Genomic DNA, 18,891 nt, shown 5'->3' on the forward strand with positions numbered 1-18,891 from the left:
TAATTTTAAAGCGTTTCTTTTTGAAAATTTTAGAATACGAAAAAGTGTATTCGTTTTTTGTTTCATTATGTTTAAATTTTATTCTCCTTTATAAGTTCTTTCCTACACATACCTCTGTTAAATTCATCTTTTTCAGTCCACTTGTATGAAATTTACAGTATAGGCTTATGGGAGTATGGCAGTGTAGACTATGAGATTTACAGTGTATTTTTATATGGTAATCACAAGAGAACGTTCAATCGCTTTCATATGTTACAAGCGGGCTTCATTCCGATACACTTTTTATTTAAGTGAAATTACAATTACTAGTTTAGTTTAAGAATAGTACCGTTTGCATAGCTTAATGCTAGATGTTAAAGTTTTTAATAATATTTTGGTATATTTCTTTACGTTGATCTTCTACCTCAAATTTAGTAAATTAAGATTATCTTTCCTTTCCACTCTTAGCTGGAGTATGAGGTCTTAAAAACCAACGCGATCGAGTCCTGTTCTCCGTCAGTCTCCAATTTCGCTTTTCAACATCAGGTCCCGTTTTTATCCTCCTTCGTCATTCTAGATCTTTCTCTTCTTTCCACATCATCAAGATTTCTACTGTTCACCGGTCAGTTTGCAAATCTTTCTTTCTTCCTTGGCGGTAGCAATCAGTTTATCATATTTTATTTTATTTTTCCCTTTATGTTCAAAATTCTTTGAAAACACTTATTAATAAAAACCTGGTTTTTTTTTTAGGTGATGATCCAATATCACTTCCGTTTAGCAGAATATTTAAAAGTAAAAGCAAAAATATGAAAATTTAGTACCCGTTAAAATATTATTCTCTTACAATAATAATTTTTATTCGTTTCTGTTTTTTATGTTCTTTATTGATAATTTAAAATAGTTCCATTACGTAATGGAATTACCTGATAATCTTCTGGGCACCAGTTCTTAGACAGATGGAAATTCTTGATCTAAATTCTGGAAAATGTTTTCATCCAAAATTATTTAAATTTTTTTGTTTTTTTTTTAAATTGTAATCCCTCCTGATATTATTTGATAAAATCCCCCTTTGGGAAGCAAATCAATGTCGTTTTCCCCTAATAGGTAGAAGCTTAGATACATCGTTTGTAATTTCAAAAATATTCCTGTCAGATTTATGAAAAATTCTAAGAGTATTTGATTTAATTTTTATCTCTTGAAATTTTTCATTAAATTTCGTCTTTGTGGAATGAAAAAATAAGTTATCCTCGTTTACAACTTTTTATTTTGGATAATTGCTTCAAATTATACCCTTTTACTTCATTTTTCCGTTGAAGATATTTTTGAACTGCATCCTAAGGTATAAATCACAAAATCAAATTTCATTAAAATATAGCTCAATTTTCCAACATTCCTTCCGGTGCCATTTCTTAATATTACCCGGAAAGGAATTTTCGGGTAAAATTCTGAAAAGAATTTCATTAAAAAATTGTTTGAATTACTAATTTCTTTAATTCTTTTTACTAAAATCTTGCATTTTTTTTTCATTTCCTTACAACGCGATATCTTGTTCTTAAATATGTTCATAATCGCATAAGAAAGTTACAAAACTTATCAAAACAATTAGGTACATTTGTTTAAAAGATCAAAACTTTTTCTGTGAGTGGCAATTTTGCATAGGTCTTTCGCTTACTTCACCTAATAAAGTTAATGAATCTCATATATAATATCCAAGAAAGTATAATAATCCACAGTTTCTCAAAGCTTTATGTTCATAACTCCAAGCCTACCCGGAACTCTGTTTTGTGTAGTAGACTAAATTCGGAATTTAAGTTCGGTGTTCGTTGATTGTCAGCAGCTACTGACGTGGTAGAGGTTTTTCCAATACTTTCAATGTGTCTGCCGATTGAGGTCAAACTTGTAGTGGTAGAACCCTTGTCGCTTGGGATGCCCCTTATCGCTTTCTCCCAGGTTTATGTCAATGTGGTCGGTTGTTCATCGGCGGCTTAGCGGCACCACCTCGCGAGGTTAGTACGCGGCTGGAGTCGGATGATTGCATCATGGTTGGTTTTGGCCTTGCTTGAAGCCAATAGCAGGCTCCAAACCAGGGCCACCCCCGATAATAAGCCTTTGATTTCGGTGTGGAGACTCTACCAAACAACTGAAATTGCATATGTCAGGTTTATCACAAAAGCGGTGATCATACTCGAAGGTAGGCGATTGCATTATTGCAGTCAAGGTGAATCGAGTGGCAATTAACGAAGAGAGAGTCCTACGGGCCGCATGTTTTTTTCTGTCATAAATTCTTTGCTTGAGGACCCGGCAAGAGTCCACATATTTGTGTGGACATAAACAGTAAAAATAATATTTCAAAATGGTTACCGGGTGACAAATCCGCTAAGGTTATTTCACGGGGCAAGTGACTCAAAATAATCTTAACATTTAAAATATAGGATCACTATAACATTTCTGCCGGAGGTGGACGGAAACTTCTTTGTAATAATTAAGAAGAATGTTTCTATGTAAATAGTTTAAAACTGTATTGTCCTTAGTTTTTTTTTTACCTTGAAAGTGTTCGGTAAAGCACATTCATTTGTTAACAAATCATTTGTTAATTTATTAAGCATAGATTACAAAGAATAAAATGGTTTCGCTAAAGGGAAAGGGTCGGTATTTGCGAAACCAAAGAAAAATATTTTTTTTTACAAAAGCTATTTTTAATCTTCCTTTTCTTTTAAGATTTGTTATCCTGTAAGTTTCGTTAAAATCAATTTGACCTTTCTTGCATATTGCGTGAAAAAATATATTTAAATCAATATGAGAGGCTAATTATTATTTTAAAAAACTTCATTCTGAGCAACATACTAAAAAAACTTCAATTTTTTTTCATAAAATATATGGTAGATTCAGTCCAAGTCCATTAACGAACAGGAAAGATCTTGCTACAGACAACAGGTATCCTAACACCACTCCTCTCCTCTGCTGACTACATTTTTCTTTGTGTGCGTAAGTAGTCGTAGTCGATGGCAACTCCACCTTTTGTGCATCACTTAAAACTAGTTAGTTTGACGTCAATGGTGCAAAAAATGTGCTATACATAGCCAGTTTGCGACTTTACATAATTACAATAATCACTACATCTTTGCTGATGGGTTTGAAGTTTAAGCTTTGCTTCAAGAAGATAACCAGTAAAACATCCAAAGTGATCTTATTTTACTTTTTATTTTTTTTTTAACTTAATCTATAAATTTGTCATCGAGACATGTAGAAAAATAAAAAATAAACCGGTTTTTTGCTTTAGTAATTTTTATCTGCAAAAGACTGTATGACCTTCTGAAATGAAAAAAAAAATATAAGAAAATAATTTCCTATTAATTGACTAATTTTTAATCTTTTTGTATTCCCAGGATTTTTATGTGTTTTTGGATAAGTGGTTTTTCCTTTATTTTCCATTTTTCAAATGATTTCAGTCGGGAATTGTCACGTTGAAATATTTTTTAAACTGGTATGTTGATTTTAATTAATGAGGAAGAAGATTATGACGGGGACGAAATATAATTTGATATAAAAAATTTATTTCAAAATAACTATTATATTACTGCTGTGAGAGTTAAGTACTATAACGGTTGAGTAAAAAACTGGCTAAATAGTAGTGACAGTAAACTTCGACTCGTAAGAACGCCCTGACTAATCATTTTTTTGAAAATGTTATAAATCGGCCGTCAGCAGATATGTATCATCGTTTATATATGGAAGAAAATATAAATACTTGATATAAGTTAGGTGTACGGACCTTTAAGTGAATCACTTTTCCATATTTTCAGAGACGACTCCTCGGAACCAATTTACACATAGGTCCCAGCCCTCTCTCGAGCCTGTCATGACTCCATTACTTCTTCAGGAATGACAACCCAGTCAAATGGTCTTTCGGATTCCCATCTGGGGCACCTTAAAAAGGTGTGCTCGACATTATCTGTTTCCTCGCAATATTCTCAGCGAGGTAGCTCCCTTCTCCTCCTGGAGTGGAGGTAGACATTGAACGACCCATGTCCCGAAAGCCATTGGGCCGTCCAAAAATCGACCTCTCCATGTCCTCGATCGAGCCAGGTATTGATACATGGGATCAACCTCTACGTCCATCTACCTGTGGAGGCCGCATCCCACCACTCTTGCCACCGCCTAATCAGTGCAGTCCTCGTATCTAAGCAGTTCTTACCTCGGTATCTCTCAGAGCGTTCCTTGGCCATCAAATCGATTGGAGACATACCGGTCAACACAAATACAGCCTCAAGTGAGACCGACCGGTATACCTGAACCACTCTAAGCGCTAGTCTGCGGTAGATACTAAGCATTCTAACGCTATTTCTCTGAATCATTATGGCTTTGACCCGTACAGGAGCCGCATATGAAATAGCAGGAACAACTGTGAAGGCAATCATTCTCCTCTTTGAAGTTCGGAAGCCCCCGACGTTCATCATTAATTTAGCGACCGCCGAGGACACTCTTTTTTCGCCTTCCTGCACACCTCCATGATGTGAATAGTGAACTCCCTCGTCTCATCGAGCTAAACATCTAAGTATTTGACTCTCCTCGAGGGGGTCACATCCACACCCTTCAGTGTAATGGAGAATCGAGGCACCAACCTCCTACCCGCCATCAGAAAGATCTCAATCTTCTGTGATGACACCATTAGATACATTGATTTCAACCACTCTACCAAGTCCCCCAGGACTTGATTTACACGGATCTTCACTTCTCCGATGGTCCTCGCTAACACCATAACAGCAAGGTCGTCCGCAAACGCCACCAGCTCAACACCAGCAGGAACACTCCTACGTATAAGGCCGTCGTAGACCACGTTCCGTAATAGGAGCCCGGGATTGACAGCTGGGGCACCCTTTCTTCATGGCCACGACGACCTCCTCTCCCTCCTCCGAGATAATCTTCATCTCTCTACCTGACAGATATTCTTATATCATTCTGATCAGGTAGGGAGCCACCTTTCTTTCCGTCAGTTGATCGATAATTGCATCCCATCTCACACTGTTAAATGTATGTTTAATATCCACCAGTATGACCAGGGGAATTATCCTTGTATGTCGCGTTCCTGCGGCCGCCTCGTTAGCTAACCTTCAGGATTACGTCAGACGTTGACCTCACCTTTTTAAAGCCATACTGCTTCTCCGATCAACCTCCCCGCCGATTCAGCTCCGACTCTAACCTCCTAGCTAGGAGGGCTTCGAATACCTTCCCTAAGGTATTAATAAGGGAAATGGGTTTGTAGCCTCATCCTCCTTTCCGTATCAGCACTAGACGAGATTCTTTCCAACTGCCAGGAATTCTTTCATACTGAATGACCAGGCTGAACGCGTCTAATAGGGTCAGGGGGGTGTCCAACAGACGTCTCGGCAAAATCTCTAAGGACATCCCCCGAAACGCCGTCCGGACTAGGACTTTTCCGCGGTCTTAGTTTTACGACACGTACTTCAGTTCATCACGCGTGAACAGCGGAATGTCATCACCCACCATATCCTTTCTTCGCCAGTTGTTATCGGCTGGAAAGAGCTCGTGCAAGATGTTCCTCAGCTGTGCCCTAAGTTGGCAGCGATTTCCCGAATTTTCCCGTGGCTATTTTATAAGCACCCCGAACGGGTTCCTCTCCAAGTCACTCAGAGCTCTACCCACTTCGCTGTCTTCGAGTTGATGATGGCTTACTGCAACTCTTTTCTGGCCTGTTTCAGTAGACGAGTTATATTCTCATCCACTGATGGGTCTTCGCGCTTTGTAGAAATCTGACACATAAATGTGTCAGATTTCTACAAAGCCTGACACATTTATTCCTAAGCTTCTGTATTTGCACGGACCACCAATAAACTGCCGCGTCTCACACCGCTATCTCGTTCTCCGAGGACCTCCTTGCAGGATTGAATATAACTTCATGTTTGATAGACCTTGCTTCGCTCGATCAATTAACACCAGTCCATTTTCAGGTTTGGAACTGGCCAGAAAAATAAATTCAAATTTTAAGTATATATTTAATACATTCATCAAAGAAATGGGGTGATTTAAAAAAAATAATTAATACGGTTTAAATTATAAACTGAATTACTATATAAGTTACTGAAGGATAAAAATAATAAATAATTTAAAATAGATTATAAAATGAATCTGGAGAATGGAGAACGTTCGATTACAGAGTTAGTTTTGTGATGCATTTTAGACGTAGCACGAATCTTTATAGATTTGATAAAGAAATTTTGCATTCTTATTAGTTGCTAAATAATCTCTAAAAAGGGATAAATTTATTCAAAAATATCACTAAATGTGGTAATATAATGAGCAAATCGGTAGTAAAATTCACGATAGTGTTTTTCAAAATTGCTCAATTTATAAATTTTTTCATTAGCTTGACCACTCTGTACAGTTTGAAATAACAGTATATTACTTCAAAACAGTACACATCCTACCTCCAAAGAAATATGGCCTCATTTGAAAAAAAGTTTGAGATTTGTTGAAACTGTGTTAATAAAACAATACAGTAATCTAAAATAACTATTCTTATTTTCCAAGTGCTTAATACTACATCTTTCCCTAAGACTAGTAAGTATTATTACTAGTGTATAATTTTTCATCTGATTAAAACTACTTATATTGTTCTGTTTACAAGAAAACTTCTACTTTAAAACATTCATTATGTATAATTCTGATATTTTTATCGATAATAAATATGAATTTATTATGTAATTTAACACTTATTTCTGTAATTTTTACCCAATTTTTTTTATTATCCTTTTAAACATGAAAAGAACTAACGTTTCAGTTTAAAATAAAAAAACTTTTTTGTACATTTATTTATGATAGATTTTTATGGATTAAGTGTTAAAATGTTCAAAATGAGCAAAACAAATAGTTTTTTATATCAAAAAATTTATAAAAAGGGAAGTGGTTTTCCCAACAGAACCGACTCCGAAGGCGAAGATCCCGCCAAGTGACGATTCCGGTCACAGCGCCACCCCCCCCCCCCGTAAACAGCCCTAATGGGCTTTACCGGAGTTCATCTTCTAGACCTACAGACTGATTAAAGTCTCAGTCATCATCTTGGTTTCTGTCAGAATGTCACCGAAGGAAATGCCACGAATGACATTTCTATCGGTGAAACCTTATAAACTAACATAACGAAAAACAAGCAACCAAAACTATTCATACGAAATAGACTGAGTAGAACAAATTATAAATTTTGAGCTAAATCCCCTACAACAAAAGAAAGAAAATTAAACGAACAACACCGCAAAATAACAAAACAAAAAAAACTTCAAAAACGCCTATCATGGCAACTAAAAGGCTCGAGGACCCTAGCCACACGTGGAACACGAACATCCATTCCTATACGCCCTCCCCAACTCGCTGAATGGCCAGATATTTATAAAACTCTCTACTATAACCCATTAAACCCGGCTTTTTTAATTTACACTCAAATCCAAGTAAGATCCAATATCTCCGAGCTGCCTCACAACCTCTAATCATCTCTCCTCATAACGAAGACAGACATACAAAACGTGAAAAGCATCGTCCATTATACCATAACTCGGACACTGACCCGAATCGGCCAGGCCGAAGCGACCAACTTATCCCTAAAAGCACCATGACCCGAAGGAAACTGCGTGGCATATTTATTAGGAGACGCCAAAGAGGCATCCCATAACTCTTCACGTCAGGAAAGAGATCATGCGTATAACGCCCATTTCCCAGCAGAATTGTTAAAAATGGCTTTTACAATATACCGGTGATTCAGAAAGGGCTTCACAAGTTTAAAAACATATAAAAATTTATTGGCATAACTTACAAAATCGGTTAAGGTCTCATTTCGTAGCAAATCGCATCAAGTTTTGAATCACATAGTTCATTAGTACCGAATTCTGCCACCAGTGCAGTCACCTGTGTTTTTAAAAATGGATATATTTATTTTTGCGGAACGTACTCGCTGTGTGTTTTGGTTTCACGATTTCAGTCAGCAACTGCAATTCAATGTAATCTTTGTAAAGAGTACGGCAGAGAGCCTCCTAGTAGGCATACAATTTACTCTTTGTACCAAAACTTCGTTGAGACAGGTTGTTCTGTTTCATATAAAATTACCAGGACGCCTCTGCGTTCCTGAAGCTGCTGTGGATCAACTCAGAGAAAGCACTTAGTCCGAAGAAATCAACTCAACGTGCGTCACGTAAAACTCCACGTACTACTGTTAGGCGTGTATTACGTAAACAGTTGCACTTAAAGCCGTACAAACTAACCGTGATTCAACACATAAGAGATGATGACAAAATTGCTATGCTGCAGTTTCGTGTGGAAATGATGGATAGAATTACAAAAAACGATAAATTTATAAACAATGTAATTTTTAATGATCGAGTCAATAATTTCACATCAATGGTGAGCTGAACATCCATAATTGTCAAATATGGTGTAACGAGAACCCTCGTGAAACTTTTCAGCATATTTGTGATAGTCCTAAGGTCATTGGTTTTTGTGTTCTAAGCAAACAAAGGCTGTACGGCCCGTTTTTCTATTAGGAGGCAACCGTAAATGGTATCGTTTATCTGGACATGTTTCAAAATTTTCTAATTCCTCAGTCAGACGATAACGTCCAAGATGGACGCCTTTACTATCAGCAAGACCGGGCACCACCTCACTACCATTTAGAAGTCCGAGATTTTCTTGATACTCCATTCCAAGGTCCGATTGCATGGCCACCTTGCTCTCCAGATTTCCCACCGCTAGAGTTTTTCATGTGGGATTTCATTAAAGATCGGGTTTATGTACCGCATTTGCCTGCTGATCTTGTTGAGGTAAGACTCCGAATTAACGCCACAGCTACAGAGGTAACGCCCGACTTGCTGGCTACACTCTGGAATGAAATCGACTTAAGGTGGGATACATGTCGCATTAGAAATGGAAGTGATATCGAACAAAAGTGAATAAACTTTGGTGAGATAAACTTTGGAATAAACTTGGGTGATAAACTTTATGTATTTTTCTATGAAATGAGACGTCAACCGAATCTGTAAGTTATCTCAGTAAATGTTTATATGCTTTTAAATGTGTGAAGTCCTTTTTGAATCACACAGGGAAATACATCTAAATTGCACTTCAATCAAACTGAAATATATATACGTTTGCGGTGTGTATATGCATTTAATCACACTATTCACAAATATTTCCCAGTAAAGTTAAAGCAGTGTGAACAATTTATACATTTTTATTGTTTCATAGCAGAAATTGGATCAATGATTGTTTAGTTACTTTATCCTGTCTTCCTCAGCCTTTCTTCTAGTTATGACACATAAAGCACCTAAAGTACAAGAAACATAAAGCAGAATGTTTTTTTTTCAAGAGTAGTCATATTCATTATAAAAATATTCCCTTTCTGGAAAGATTGAAGTTGTTTTTTTGTTTAAGTTGAATGTTAAGTTCATTTCCTTGGGTTTTACATGTTTTTATGCGACCATGTATTTGGCTCGATGAAGAAGGCAACGGGAAACCACATCAATCATATTAGTAGAAATCTCTGGTTCAGGATGTCTTATTATTCCTTAAAATAACTGTTATTGTGACTCATAAGATCGCCTACAACAATTACGATTATATATTTATAATTTCTCAGCTATATATAAAGGAAAGTGTAGTGATCAGTCAAAAAATCAGTTACGGTTTTTGGATAGAACCCGACGTTTCATAATCTGACGAGTCCATTAAGAAAAAAAATCACAAACTCTTTTTCTGATGGATGTATGTCTGTACGTTCGAACATATGCAGGTATGTATGTCGCATTGCTTTTTGCTAAATATCTTCAAGCTGGATGAAATTATTTTATTCAGACCTGGTCAGTAGGTATCAGGGCAAGTTAGTTATATGGTGCATTTATCGTGTTAAAGTTTTGTAGAAATTTTCTAAGGGGATAGAGAAAATTTATGAATTTTTCATTCTTGATGTTTTACTTAGATGGTTTAGGTAATAACATTCTTAGAAAACATTAGTGCTTAGGTAGAATATATTAAATGTGATTTCTTTAAATAATAGTTTAAATGAAAACGCTGTAAGAGAAAATCTTGATGTCATTCATTCGAGAGACCAGTTTCAGAATTACAGTTTTAGTTTTTCAGTGCTGAGAAAGAATTTCAACTACGTTGCCAGGTTTTTTTATTCATTTATAGTTGTAAAAATTTATACGCGTGTAATGCAAGTAGGATGATATCTAAGAAATGAGATAAAATTTATTTACATATATATTACCAAATTAAAAATTTATACGACCTACTTTCATGAATAAGGAATTAGCCTGCGCTTAGAAAAGGATTTTGGGGAAGTTTACTTCTTAATGGATTAATTGTTCTCGATATGAAAAATTCAAATGAAATAAAAATAAATTATTATTTTAAAACCTATCTCATAAATCAAATTTAGTGTTTTTTTTCTTTGATAAACGCAATATAGTAGTAGTGTTGTGTAAAATAGAGAACAAAGTCAACAAAGAACAGAAATATGAAACGAGTAATTTAACCAAAGGAATTCCAGTCTACATAAACTGATTCAATTTACATTTAATTATTATTAATAATAATTTTTATTATTAATTAAGTTTCTGAGTTTTCTTATCGATTTTTAATAAAAGTATCCTATTTTATAGGGAGAATCAGGATTTAAGTCGTTTGTGAAATCTTTTGAAAATGAGATCCGAGAACAAGTTCGTGCATCGGTCTTCAGCATTACACTCATAATTGAAACTCGGTTAATGGGACACTTTCATTAGATAGCAGAGGTAAGTGGCTTTAATGTTGTGTAAAAGCAATCTATGTAGGTCGTTTGTATTGTTGATTAATTTTTAATTTCACTACAAGTATATAATAAAACCGTTTTCTAAACTTAACTCTACATTTAATATAAATAAAGGAACCGAAAACTGTGGCTGGCTAAAAAAAAAACGGTGAAATTAGTCTAATACGCAATAAATGTGGGTTCAAATTAAACGGGACAGTGACGAGGGAAGCGTAAATAAATTCTACTTCACTTATGGAACTGGTTTTATCGAGAGACAAAAAATACATACAAAAATATATTGACCAAGGTTGAATGATTTTAGTAAACCGATCTTGTGCTGGAACCGTCATCAATTATAAACAGGTGAAATCGATTGTCGTGATGTCATATTTTATACGAAATAAGAATTCTTAGCGAAATAGCAGTCGATTACTTTCAAGAATCTTCATGTTTAATTCGGAAACCGAGACCTACGCTTACGGTATAGTAGTACCTAGTCACAGCAGTAGGAACCTAGCGCGTGAAGGAAAGTCGACTATTTCTTAACGGACATCAGTATATTACTCTAATGGAAAGCGTTTTCACTTACCAGATATCTACGTTAAATTTTCAATACAACTTTCTTTACCATCGCTATTGTCAAAATCATCATTACTAGAGTCACTTCCTGTATTCATTTTCAGTAATCCATCTAGTGCGGCTTCCGTTAATACTGTTCTTTTAACTCTTGAATACGCCTGCATTTAAAATACCAGTCACTTTGTATTTAATGTCAAACTTGTAGTAAACAAATTTTTGTTAAAAAAATCAAATCTTTGTCTAAAAGCTGTAATCTAAAATCAAATTTTTGTTAACGACTTGATCTTTTTTGTTTATCCAAATCATCTCAATAAGGTTCAAGTTAGCGTATAAAGTGGAAACCGTAATGCACTATGACCATGTTCGGAAAGTTAGATGTTTATTTTTATACATTATTGTGACGGAAATTAATTTGTTTCTGGTTTTAATCTGTTTTCGTTTAAAGTTATATTCTTTTCAGTAAGCCCTACAAATCGTTTCACTTTTTGACGTTGATTTTGGTGCAGGGTTCAGCTGAATATACAATGCGGCACCTGTCAATTATTAAAACCGAATTTATCGGCATAAAAGGAATTGGGTTGCTTTTTAATCGTCTTCGTAATTTCTGCAAATCACATAGAATGTCGTCAGAGATTTATCAGGAGTTAACAATCAATTACTAGTTGTTAATGAACATATTTTCTCTACCAGCAAGAATAATAGTTGCTCTTTGAACCTCAGAAATTGGAGCAAGTAACCCGGTCGTTTATTGTGAAAGGTTTGTCCAAGAACTTTTTTGTAGTACGCATTGAATGCACGTAAGTTTCATCTTTATATACTCATATAACTGGCATCATCTCTTCACAATGCATAAACCAAATAGCTTTCACGGTTATGCCGTTATTCTCAATACCGTAATCCATATAAACTTTATGTTAAATAAAACGCATTGATTCGCTTCTTAAAATTATTATTTAATGTATCTTTTTTAGTTTTTTGCATATTTAATTATATTATATTTTATATATTTTTACATTGTTGTGTCGTGTTTTTAATTAATGAGATGAGATGAACACATGTAGTTTTCAACGTGCGAGTGAACAATACAATACTATTAAACTAATATATATATATATATATATATATATATATATATATATATATTAATATCAACTGTACTTAGGCTATTAAATATACAGATGTAAAAAAAAAGAAAACGAGAGAAATGTATCAAATATAAATAAATATCATATGAATCATCTTTATATACAACTTTTTCATCTTTATATGTATCTTATATATAACCATTTTCCACAAAAAATTGAATATTGTGTATTAAAACACAAGGTAAGCTTTTTATAATAGGAGGTTGACCTCGCTCCTCATGAAATTTGTTTATAGTGTACCTTATAGCGCATTTTTCGAAGGTCGTCAATTTCTTAATTTTTTTTCGAGATTCTTTACTATGGGACTTTTTTTTAAATATCTTCTAAGTCGTGGATAAAAATAGCAGAACTGAAATAAATGTAATAATTAAGCGGAATTCATGTACCTTCAAGTCAGGATACAAAATTAATCTGACCTCGAATCTTTATTGTTTATTTTGAATCTTATCATCGTTTATATTAGAAAAAGTTAATTTAATTTTTTATCATTGCCGCATACTGGTAGATCGTACTGGTAGACTGCAAAAATTCTAATAGTCTTTCTTTTTGAAAATAAATTTTTAAATATATTCATTACAAATATAAATGATAAAATGAAATTATTGGTCACTCGGTGTAGTGGATAGAATGTTGACTTCTAGATCAGTTGGTTTTGGGTTCGATTCTCATGAAGTATGACATTTTTTTCTAACATTTTATCCAGCTTATCTTCCTCATTAAAATAAATTAAATATTATCACCGAGGCCTTAATAATAAAACAAAAAAATAACAAAAATAAAAATTGAGATCAAACTGAGTATTAATAATGTTGTAAGGTCAAAGTGAAGGCTAATTTACCTGTAAAATAACATAAACAACAACAGCCGTTATTGATTTCTTTAGATTCAGGAAAAATATTTTAACCTAGAATAATTCATCAGTTAACAGATTAACATATGCTATGAAACTGGTATTAAGTATAGAAAAAAACTGAAAACAACTTATCGATCCGCTTTATCTCATTAATGATAATAAGGTACGACAGTGTTTGATCTTGCGTTAAGTAGTCAATACAATTCACTAATTTCAGTCAAAGTATTATTTTTTTTTGAGATGAAATTGTACTTACATAATTATGAAGTAATACAGAAAATTTATCAGATGCTAAAATTTTACATTGTTTTTATTAAATAATTTCATCAGGGCCTTTGGTTTTTCTTCACCACCAATGTTTTTACTTTTCAAATTATTTTAGAATTTGTAGCTTTTTAAAGCGTTTACCGTGCTGTTTAAGTATGTCTTAATGTTATATTTAGGCTTATTTTTTGTGTGAAAGTGGAGTCCACAGAACAAGAAAGAACAAGAGAGAGTTTGTTCCAGGATGAAGGTAATCCCAGCAGAGAATTTGACCGAGATTTCATCGAAAACCAGATCGAACTTGTCCCTCTCTCCTTGAAGTATGTTTTTTTTTTACAATACTTCTTCTGGTACTTGGTATTTATCCAGCTCAATTCTATTTATATTAATAGAGATTGGGGTATTTGGAACTCAAAAGATGGGCATAACAGATTTTTGGAAAATGTATTTTTCACACGGTAGGTGTTGAATATTAACATTATAATAATGCATCGAAAAATATTTTGCTTATATCCAACCCGTTGTAATGATAAAAATTGTTCCCAGTATATCGTCACAATAACTAAAGCAGAATGCCATTTTATTCGCACTGATTTTCGCCAAACAACGTTTTAAACATAAATTTATCTATATTAAGATAAAGAAGTATGTTAGGCGATTATTGAAATAAAAAAAAAAACAATATTTTTACTTAATCAAAACTTAGATGAGAATTTCGATTGTTAAATAATCATCAGTAAACACTACGGAAAATTTATATATGAAAAAATATGCCAAAATGTAAATAAAATACTAAAATTAAAAGGAAAGAAATAATAAAAAATATTTATTGAGGAATAAAGAATACTCATGAAACGTGATAAAACATTTTTTTAAGTCGGGATTTTACAATAATAAAGATAGTGATAATGTCCTGAAGTAGAAAATCCCCACGTCCGGAACACATCACCTACGTTTCACGTTCAGAACGGCAACAAATGTAAATTCGTACAATAAATACAAACGTAAACGGTAAAGGAAACGAAAGCGCAGACGAAGCTGTCAGAATGGCAACATTACGCGATAATATGGATACAATTCCTGTTCGAGTGGCAGATGTTAAAAATTATCCAACTACCATTGTCAGAAATACACGGAGTACTGAATGGAGAAGGTTAAATACGAAATTAAATCTTCTCCATATAAATGGAAAAGCAAAACTGACTCGCTGAGAACAAGTGGCGTTGGTCAGATTCAGAATTGGTCACATGCGAATAACGAATTCATATTTATTAACCGGCGAAGAAAGACCAATGAGCGGTGTTTTTTTGTGTTTTTGAGTGACCTCAGAAAGAGGTCACTCTTCCATGTCTACTGTATGAGGACCTCAGAAAGAAGTACGATTTAACAAATAATATTGCTGCTGATCTGGAAAGTGAAAAGAAGAAAAGATAGTTGTGCATCTGCACACCAGTGAACTATTAACAAGACTAATTCAGTAGAAGTTGTTGCTGAAAAATTCTCTGTAAGAAGTAGTTCTTTATATGAACATGGATGTTTTTTAATAATGTTGGTATTCTCAAGACTTTCGCTTTTCATTATGTTTTTAATGTGTTTATTATTTATTTTATCTTGGTATCAAGGCCCATTACAGTTATCAGTGTCCTATTAAAAGAGTAATTTAATGTTTCGTGTATTGTTAGTTTGTGTTTTTAAATAAAATGTAAGAGCTCTTTACACCATTATATATGATGAATCTGTTGTTAATTTAATCCCTACTTTACAGAATATAACGAGGGCTAATGATCGTAGAACTCGATGCTCACATAAATAAAAAAAAATAATAATGCCCTGGACAAATCCATCCTCACATCCGTGCAATAACATCTACGCACACGTCTGGGGCGGGCAATGACATGGTAGTTCGGTAGCTTCATTTATGTCGGCCAACGAGTAAATGGTCTTGCTCAGGAGCTCCCTTGTGGAGTACGGGATTGGCGGTCCCGAGCTGTCCGAGCTGGCTGCGGTTGTTCGTCTGTAACCGTGATCTGTTTTGACGACGCTGGGAAGAGTGCAGACAAAGAATGCTCATCCCTCTTCCCGGTTGTGGAGCCGGGTTGAGAGTGGGCTGCTGTGAGCTTGCTCTGCCGAATTCTTGCGCCATCCAGTCAGTCTCTTCAGCCCTTGGCAGGAATTGTCCTATCGGTAAGTGTATCGGAGCCCTCAGTGCTCGAGCCCTGGGATGTCAGTATCGTGGATCAGGCAGTACCTGACTCTCAGGCCCGGGTTAAATTTGTGAGAGGCAGCTGACTGAAGGGATCCAGGCAAGATCATTGATCTTGCGTTATGATCATTGATCATTGATCCCCAACCGTCTCTCTGTCTGCACCTAACGGCATATTGACTGGCGAAAATATAGGCTGTGGGTATTTCAACATCCACATCATCTCTGTCGGAGGGTCTACGTAAAACCCCTCGTCTTGAGGAACCTCTTTCTTCTTATGCGAAGAGAAGGAAATGTGTCCAGTTTAGCGACAAAGAAGAATTCATAGTTTTGGAATAGAAGGATCGAACGAAGTTTTGACCAAAGAGTGACCGACTGATTCCAAAATATCTTGCAATCAAAAAAAAGGAAGGCAATTTTTTCGATTATTAGCCCTTTCATGATAGTTCAAGGCATCACGGAAGCCGCCGGAGGTTCAGTAAAGGATGTTAGGAAGACCGCAGTTGGACTATTTGTAGAAATTGTGAACGACGTACAATAATCACGGTTATTCCAAGCTAACAGAATTGGAGTACTAGACGTTAGGTCACGCCGCACGGTGCACTAAATACTTCAAAGGGTGTTATTGTTTGTAGAGACTTATTGAATTGCACCGAAGAGGAAATCGTCGAAGAGTTACTCGCCCAAGAAGTTGCTGCGTGTCAACGATTGAATTCACGACGAAACGGGGAAGTTGTTCCCTCTGAGACGCAAATCCTGATCTTCAATAAATCAAAGTGTCCGGGGAACAATGAAGCAGGATTTCATGGATTGTAAGTACGTCCTTTTATATCGATTCCACTGCGGTGCTTTGGATTTCAACGATTTGGACATACAGCGACGAGATGCAACAGGAGAAAAATCTGCGTTTGTGGTGAGCCATTACATTCTGATGATCCATGCAGGTATGTGTCAATTGTCATAGATACCACTTTGCGAGATCCCATTTGTCCTATTTATTTGTAAATTGTCCTATTTACAAGCAAGAAGTAGCTATTCAGGAAGTCAAGACGATACAAAAGGTTAGCCACTTGGAAGCCAGGTAAACTGTATTCAGCAGAACGCCAAAGATTGTGTCATATCCGCAGATCGCTGCAACCCTTGTAGCTTCAAAGGACATAATATTCGAAATAGCATCGGTCGTAGCAAACATGGTCGAACATATCATCCATCAAAAATCGAAAAGAACGACCATCAAGAGGAGATAGTCCAAAACCAACCCAGAAAGTTGAACTTCAGAAAGCAGAACTTTCTGAAGAAAAGAACTCCGTAAAGCCCAAAAATGATCCTACAATTAGTACACAAGTGAAGCCAAAAGAAGTAAAAACCGAGAGAAAGTCTGAGCCAAGTACATCTAAATTAAAATTCCAGCTAGAAAAAATCCCCATTCAAGGACCAGCGAAACCAGAAGTAAAGATATTAGACAAGGAAGATTTCCAAAGAATAGAGCCTTCAAATGCACGGAGGACTTTAGTTGAGAGAGCGAGAATTTCGGCCGCCCAACATGTTCTAGCAGTAAGTGCATAAAGTCTCGACTGCGAGGTACTTCTGACCGCGCCAACGGAGTCGGTTTCATCTGAAGCCGGCAGCAGAAGATCCTCCGTGACTTACGACGGAGGAATTGAAAATTCCATCTCCAACACCAGATACCTTGGAATTCGACATCGAGGTCTTTAGAAAGATGGAAAAAAGAAGCAATAAAAGATGACCTAAAAGGAAACCAAGGCGATAGAGTTTAAGAAGTAATTGATTTTGTGTTGCTGTGAAGAATATTTTGATAAAAGATGTACTTTTAATTTTTGAATAACATGGTAGTTTTAACATATGTTTTTGATGTTTTTTTTTTGAAAACCTTTCATTATAAGTGATCTGTGTGATATTAAATAGCAAGGACCGTTTAAACTCTTATCAGAAATGGGCTAATGACCAAAGTAGTCCATGCTCCTAAAACCTCAAAAAATAATAATAATAATAATAATAAATAAAAGGAAAAAAGATTAAAAACAACTGTTTTCGTTGAAAGCAATCCTAAAAGAAAGCGTAAATTTAGTTTAATAATATCTAAACCATACAACCTCAATCGAGACTATGATTTTCAGAAAGATAAAGACAAGCGTGAACTTAAAACTGATCAAAAAGCCCATTAAACTAAATAATCCCTGCCCGTGAACAATAAGGGTAGGGGTAGCAGTTTAATTTTCTTACGGTTGAAAACATTACAAGTGATTTATAATAAATTTAAACTTCATTCAGACTAATGGATATCCATTCCCTAAAATTATTCATAAATAACGTTTCTGTTGAAAATTTAAGTTTCACAACTATTTAATTCCTAAAATATTACGTACATTAAAAAAAAACCATTGTGTTTTATTAAACTAATTTTCAGGCAGTTGTGGGTCTGAAAAACTGATTTTGGGCAATGCTGTGACCAGTTTCAGGCAATGCTGGGCTACAGCTGATTTTCTTATCTTCTATTATATATTTTTTATATATCTTTTTTGTATCTATTATATTATATATTTTTAATGAGCCCAATGTTCCCTTATTTGAGTTTCATTATTTCTTTTGATTTGTCCTATGTGCTTGTTTTTTAACCTCCGAGACCACCGCTCAAGTATTGCTTCAGAGCATGAGATGAATGACAATTTTTATAGCGTGTGAAAGATGTTATGCCTGACCGAGATCTAAATGTCCTACGTGATCTAAATTGCAATTATTATCTTTACACATCAGTTTATAAATGCTCGCTTTTTCAACGGGTTTAGTCTTGTCTTTAGAGTTACTGAGAACAGAGGACAATTTCCTAGACGTAGCCACAGTAAAGTTAAAGTAGTGATGTTTAAAAATACTTTTTACCTTGTTGCTATACGGAGGGTAATAAACAATTTTCCTCTGGAAAACCTCTTATGGTAGTTTGTTTCATACGGTAATTCCATCCAGGATAGATCTTTCTTTCCCACCAACCGTTCTTTATCCTTGACTTCATCTTATTCATTCTGTGGTAAGTCTAACCAAACTTAGTTTTTCATACCGA

This window comes from Lycorma delicatula, chromosome 4 (genome assembly GCF_047948215.1).
Source record: "Lycorma delicatula isolate Av1 chromosome 4, ASM4794821v1, whole genome shotgun sequence".
NCBI classification, from domain to species: domain Eukaryota; kingdom Metazoa; phylum Arthropoda; class Insecta; order Hemiptera; family Fulgoridae; genus Lycorma; species Lycorma delicatula.